The 6,381-nt window shown below is 43.3% G+C and overlaps 1 long non-coding RNA gene across 1 annotated transcript; it reads right to left on the reverse strand.

Annotated features, from left to right (window-relative positions):
* Positions 1–4,407: 4,407 nt before the first annotated feature.
* On the reverse strand, positions 4,408–4,730 carry LOC138658377 (uncharacterized). Its single transcript, XR_011317478.1, has 2 exons — positions 4,665–4,730; positions 4,408–4,566 (listed from the first exon to the last, which is right to left on the reverse strand). It is a non-coding gene; the product is annotated as an uncharacterized lncRNA (long non-coding RNA).
* Positions 4,731–6,381: the final 1,651 nt, after the last annotated feature.

A 6,381-nucleotide genomic window follows, 5' to 3' on the forward strand; every position in this document is an offset into this window, starting at 1 on the left:
CCATATGGTGCACAGCTTTGCGCTCGCGCAGACGCCGATCAATCTGAATGGCTAGAGACATAGATTCGCTCAAACCAGCAGGCATAGGGAAGCCCACCATAACATGTTTAAGGGCTTCAGAAAGACCTTTTCTGAAAATAGCAGCCAGAGCATCCTCATTCCATTTAGTCAGTACAGACCATTTTCTAAATTTCTAGCAGTATAATTCTGCAGCTTCCTGACCTTGACACAGGGCCAACAGGGTTTTTTCTGCATGATCCACAGAATTAGGTTCGTCATACAATAATCCGAGCGCTTGAAAAAATGTGTCTACATTCAGCAATGCCGGATCCCATGATTCAAGGGAGAATGCCCAGTCCTGAGGGTCACCACGCAGCAGAGAGATGACAATTTTAACCTGCTGAATGGGATTACCAGAGGAATGGGGTTTCAAAGCAAAAAACAATTTGCAGTTATTTTTAAAGTTCAAAAACTTGGATCTGTCCCCAAAAAGCAAATCAGGAGTAGGAATTTTAGGCTCTAAAGCCGGAGTCTGGACAACATAATCTTGGATACTCTGTACTCTTGCAGCAAGTTGATCCACACGAGAAAACAAACCTTGAACATCCATGCCAGCGCCAAAATCCTGAACCACCCAGAGATTAGGAGGAAAAAAAAAAAGACAAAACAGAGTGCAGAAAAAAAAATGGCTCAGAATTTTTTTTCCTTCTTTTGAGATGCAATTAATTCATTTTTGGCCACTTGTACTGTTATGAACTGGTGGTTTAGGAGCAACATGGGACGAGCTCTGAAGGAGGTGGTACCTGTACTGACCGCAGTTCCTAAGCTTAACACAACACTAGCAGTAGCCGTGGGATGTTCCTGTCACTCCCTAGACACCTCGTCACAGCCGGAGAACTAACTACCCCTAAAGATAGAAACAGGAATGCTATCTTGCCTCAGAGAAAATCCCCAAAGGATAGACAGCCCCCCACAAATAATGACTGTGAGTGGAGAGGGAAATGACATACGTAGAATGAAACCAGGATGTAGCAAAGGAGGCCAGTCTAGCTAGCTAGATAGAACAGGACAGAATACTGTGCGGTCAGTATTAAAAAACTAGAAAAATCCACACAGAGTTTACAAAAATCTCCACACCTGACTAAAGGTGTGGAGGGTAAATCTGCTTCCCAGAGCTTCCAGCTTAACTGAATAAATCCATACTGACTAGCTGGACAAAAAACATAGAATGTACAGAACAATTAAGTCCACTACATGTGGACAGAAAAGAGCAAAGCAAGGACTTATCTTTGCTGAACTGGTCAGGATATCAGGGAAATCCAAGCAGAGATGTGAATCCAACCAGGAACCATTGACAAGTGGCACTGGCTGAAGGAAAGAGCCAGGCATAAATAGCCGAGCAGAAAGACAATCAGTGGAAGCAGCTGCAGACTGCTAAATCCAAGGAGCAGCCATTCCACTTAAAACCACCGGAGGGAGCCCAAGAGCAGAACTCACAAAAGTGCCACTTACAACCACCGGAGGGAGCCCAAGAGCGGAATTCACAACAGATATCCCTTCTTCTGATGAAGCTGCGGCAACCTCTCCCTATGCTCAGATCAGCAGCAGTAAGATGGCGGTCGGTGTGCACGCCCCTTTATAGCCCCTGTGATGCTGCAGAAAGCTAGCCAATCACTGTAATGCCCTTCTCTAAGATGGTGGGGACCCAGACCTATGTCATCATGCTGCCCACACTCTGCGTCCTCCTTCATTGGCTGAAAAATGGCGCTGAAAGCATCATACGAAACACGACTTTGGCACCAAGATCGCCGACCTCATGGCCGATCCCACACTAGGATCGGGTCGGGTATCATGAAACCCGACTTTGCCCAAAGTCGGCGATTTTTTAATTTGTCCGATCCGTTTTGCTCAACCCTACTAATGAGTACAGACTCCAAAGGAAGCATGGGATATTCATTTTGATTTACATTGATAGTTTTTATGTTTTATTGTTCTGAACACATTCCACTATGCAATGAATAAAAATTTGCAACTGAAATATTTCATTCAGAGATATCTAGGATGTGATACAGTATTTTAGTGTTTCCTTTATTTTTTTGAGCAGTGTACATTAAATAGTGACATATACAGTGTTGATGACTGCTCCAGGTAAACTAGTGCAGGGAATCTGTCTGTCTTTCCCATCTGGCCCAGATCTTCCAGATACAGAATGTGTATAATCATGAAAATTTGTTAAATGTTTTATGCTTCTTAAAGAGGACCTGGAATAGTCACTGTACAGCTGAGTAAAACACAATTTTTTATTTCTCCTTTTTATTTCAGAGCTACTGGATTGTAAAGTAAATTAAAATAGCACATGCTCTCCTCTCCATAATGATCTCGGCGTGTGTAGAGGTACAGCAGAGCTGAGTTATGTAGCATAGCAAACACTTCCAGATCTCATTTCATGGCGGTCAGTGTGGGGAAAGGGTCAGAGCTAACAGTGCAGTGAGAGGAAATATGCAAGCATTTCTAATGAGGCATAGCTCTGCAGCTATTGTGTAGAAATACAGTTGAGCTGAGTATCATTACAAACATTTCTAGATCTCCTCTCACAGCTTGGAGCCTCCTACCACACTGACTGCTGTGAGAGGAGATTTGGAAGTATTTCAAACAATACAGAACTTTGGTCTATAGTATCTCTACACAGTGGCTGCAGACAGTTGGAAAGGGTTAAATGTTCACTGAAGGTAGACGATCACAAACGAGCGGTCCTTCACAGGGAAGATTACTGGGGTCTTATGTTAAGTATATCGCATTCACAGGGATTAAATAAAAGAACTGATTTATTTTTACATTATTAATATTGGATAGATATCATGTCATTAGGAGGATGAATTGTTGTCTCATAATGAAATGCAAAATGTAATTTGTATTTTTGATGATCTTAATGGGTTTTTAACTAAACTGATTTTCTCACCAGGTGTGCGGGGGTGGGGTAACCAGCCGGAGGTCTTTTTTTTATCAATTTAGGTTCATCTCTTTCTTATCTGAGGTTATGACTAAAGGTACCATCACATTAAGCAACTTACCAACGAGAACGACAGCGATCCGTGACGTTGCAGCGTCCTGGATAGCGATCTCGTTGTGTTTGACACGCAGCAGCGATCAGGATCCTGCTGTGCCATCGTTGGTCGTAGCTGAAAGTCCGGAACTTTATTTGGTCGTCAGGTCGGCATGATTCGTCATGTTTGACAGCAAAAGCAACTATGCCTGCAATGTTTCTTCATGGAGCGAACAACCAGCGAGAACGATAAGTCACTGGATCGCTCCTGCATCGTTCTGCTGTTGCCGGTGCCCGACGTCTCCTAGCGACCTAAACAGCGACGCTGCAGCGATCGGCATCGTTGTCTATATCGCTGCAGCGTCGCTTAATGTGACGGTACCTTAAGGTGTCAGCCATAAACGGTCTCCTGCGTTATAATCGTCCAATGTTCTTTATCAAGACGCAACATTAAATCTACAAAGGAAACCTCCTGCTTATTGTAAAAGAAAAGTAAAAAATAGATTATAGAGTTTCTGATTAAATAATACGCGGTATGTCAGATACATCAGACGACTCCTCTGCCGGTGACTTATCTCTCCTGGAGTCAGTGATGTCTCCAGGACACAGTTATCGGGAGTCAGTGGTGGTGCCGGCGCCATCACCTTCATGTGATAGACAGTCAGGGAGCCTTTGTGTAAGAAGAGCAGAAAAAAGGGATGAAAACAGTGCTGGCAACAAATACTGATGTGATTTCAGTTTCTCGTTTGCTCATTCTCTTTGAATTTTGTTATTTGATAAAAATAAACTATTACCACAGTGTTGTTGTGGGTTTCCTCTGGGTTCTCCGGTTTCCTTACAGATTCCAAAGGCATATTGATAGGGAATGTAGATTGTGAGCCCCAATGGGGACAGTGATGAAGATGCCTGTAAAGCGCTGTGTAGTATGATAGAGATACATAGTCAAAGCATAATAATAAATAATTTCTATTTATGGAAGTAGTTTTACTTTGCAGCATTATTTCCGCATATGGTGAAAAATTTGGCATAATACTGTATATACCTGACTGGTTTATACAATGATCTGTACAGAAATAATCTATTCCCAGAGGAGGAAGAAGAGGAGACAGAAATAATCACTGAGCGCTCTGCTAATTCTCTGCACCTTCATCTACACAACATTGTAATACAGCGACATAATGGGGGATGGGGAGGAGGTTTTTGTACGGCTCTGTGTCACTGTGTGAGAGGATAGCTCCGACTCTGCTGACAGTAATAATCTGCTGCATCGTCCTCTGTCGCTCCGCTGATTGTAAGAGTGAAAGCAGTTCCAGATCCAGATCCAGAGAACCGGTCTGGGATTCCTGTATATCGGGTGGTTGCAGCATAGATGAGAAGTGCTGGACGTTGTCCTGATTTCTGCTGGTACCAGTGTAAGTTGCTATATACACTACTACTGGCCTTACATGAGATGGTGACGGTTTCTCCCGGGGACACAGTGATGAGATCTGGAGATTGGGTCAGTACAATCTGTGCACAGGAGTCTAAGGAATGATAAAGAAAACATAAGTGTTAGTGTTAATGTCGCCTCATTGTGCTGTTCTCTACTACTGTCCTGTCCATCATCTCATGGACCTCTCACCATGGATGAGAAGAAGAATTACACCCAGCACAACTCCCTGTAAACCCATCGTCATCTCCCTGGACTGATGGCCATAGACTATAGAGATGTCACCTGCACAATGTCTCCTATATACCAGCTGTAATCACTGGAGGAGACGTCCCCTGAGAGCAGAGATGTAAAGCAGGAGACATGTAAATTGTGCCGGGTGCCAGCATGTAATGATGTGACAGGAGATGTTATGCGCCTCTCCCCCCAATGATAACGTGAGCACAGTTCATGTAATTGTTGCTTATATGTATCTTGTTTATAATAATGTAATTATTATATTGTGATAAGATTAGGGAGAGGTGTTAGGGTAAGGAATTCGGAAATAAGCATAGGGTTCATAGATTGGGATAGGACTGGGTTAGTACAGTAGCCGGCACTGTAGTACAGGAGGTTAGATATGATCAGTTTTTGGTTAAGCATAGAAGAGAACAGCCCCAGTGTAGGGAATTTTCCAATTAGGAAGGGTCGGAGCAGTAAGGAGAATAGGACAATTCCTGGTAGTTAGTAACTTGGAGAGATAGTGAGATATGAAGGGAAGCAGATTAAGCCTAGAGGATGGATAGTACTGAAGAGCACTGGACTGCAAAGGAAGCAGCCTGCGTGCGGTTGTTACTAGCTTCAGTGGGGTCTCCCAAGGATATCTGGGGCCTACGGCCCATCAGACAGGAAGAAAGATGCCCTTTTCACCTTCCATAAGGGGAAGCTGTTTGAGAAACCATGTCAGACGAGTAGGCCTTAAAGCATGGTAGCTGCAGGGGAATAAAGAGCGTTTCCGGGGCCAGTGGTGCCAGAAAGTGAAGGGACGGCTCAGGATGAACAAATAGACACATATTGTGCTGTATCTGCAATTAATCACCTTATGTTAAGTTGAGTTTTTGAAAAAAGAATCAGAGACTGTGGTTGAATGTGTGGTGGGATCTGGATCCGGGATCGCAGGACCAGAGGAATCTCCAACCCAACCGTGAGTGTTATTCACTGTACACAAACCACACGACAGACAGGACATTATCTTTTATTTGTGGGGTGACGGGGCGTAGAAGAACAGAAGCCCCTCGCCACGACTACCACCCTGGCCCCTTCACAAGCGATCAGTGATCTGGATCTTACTGCAATCAGGGATCTCCTACAGAAGAGATCTAATCCCCGATCATTATCCTGAGATCATTGACCATCAGTGATGTCCTGATTCTTCTCAGAAACATATTCGGAGCCTCTAATGTGTTTATAAATATGTTTTTACATTAATATCATCTTATAGTTTTATCCGAGCATTTGATCCCTTTCTACAATGCATTATCGACATTATTTATGAAATCTAGCATACATTATTACAGTTATATATTTATGGCTATAAATCCCCCACTGATATTATTACTGTACTGACACTATGTGGCCTGTTCTGTATGGCAGTGACGGTGGGGTATCTGTAGGATAGCACCTTTATATCAGCACTTGTAGACCCTAATGGCTCAGCATAATCATGAGATTTCCATCAGAGGAGATTTTGGATTTGGGGTCAGGATAATAAGAGGAGGGATAGGAAGAAGTTATATGTGACAAACGAGTCTCTTTAGTTCCATGATTGACTTTTCGGATCTCCAGCTAGCAATTACTGAATCTCCCATAAGCTGCAGCCTACCTGGTACAGAGAATGCCCATTATAGTAACCCCAAAGCAGAATTGTATT

Source organism: Ranitomeya imitator, chromosome 1, assembly GCF_032444005.1.
Source record: "Ranitomeya imitator isolate aRanImi1 chromosome 1, aRanImi1.pri, whole genome shotgun sequence".
In the NCBI taxonomy this organism is placed as follows: Eukaryota; Metazoa; Chordata; class Amphibia; order Anura; family Dendrobatidae; genus Ranitomeya; species Ranitomeya imitator.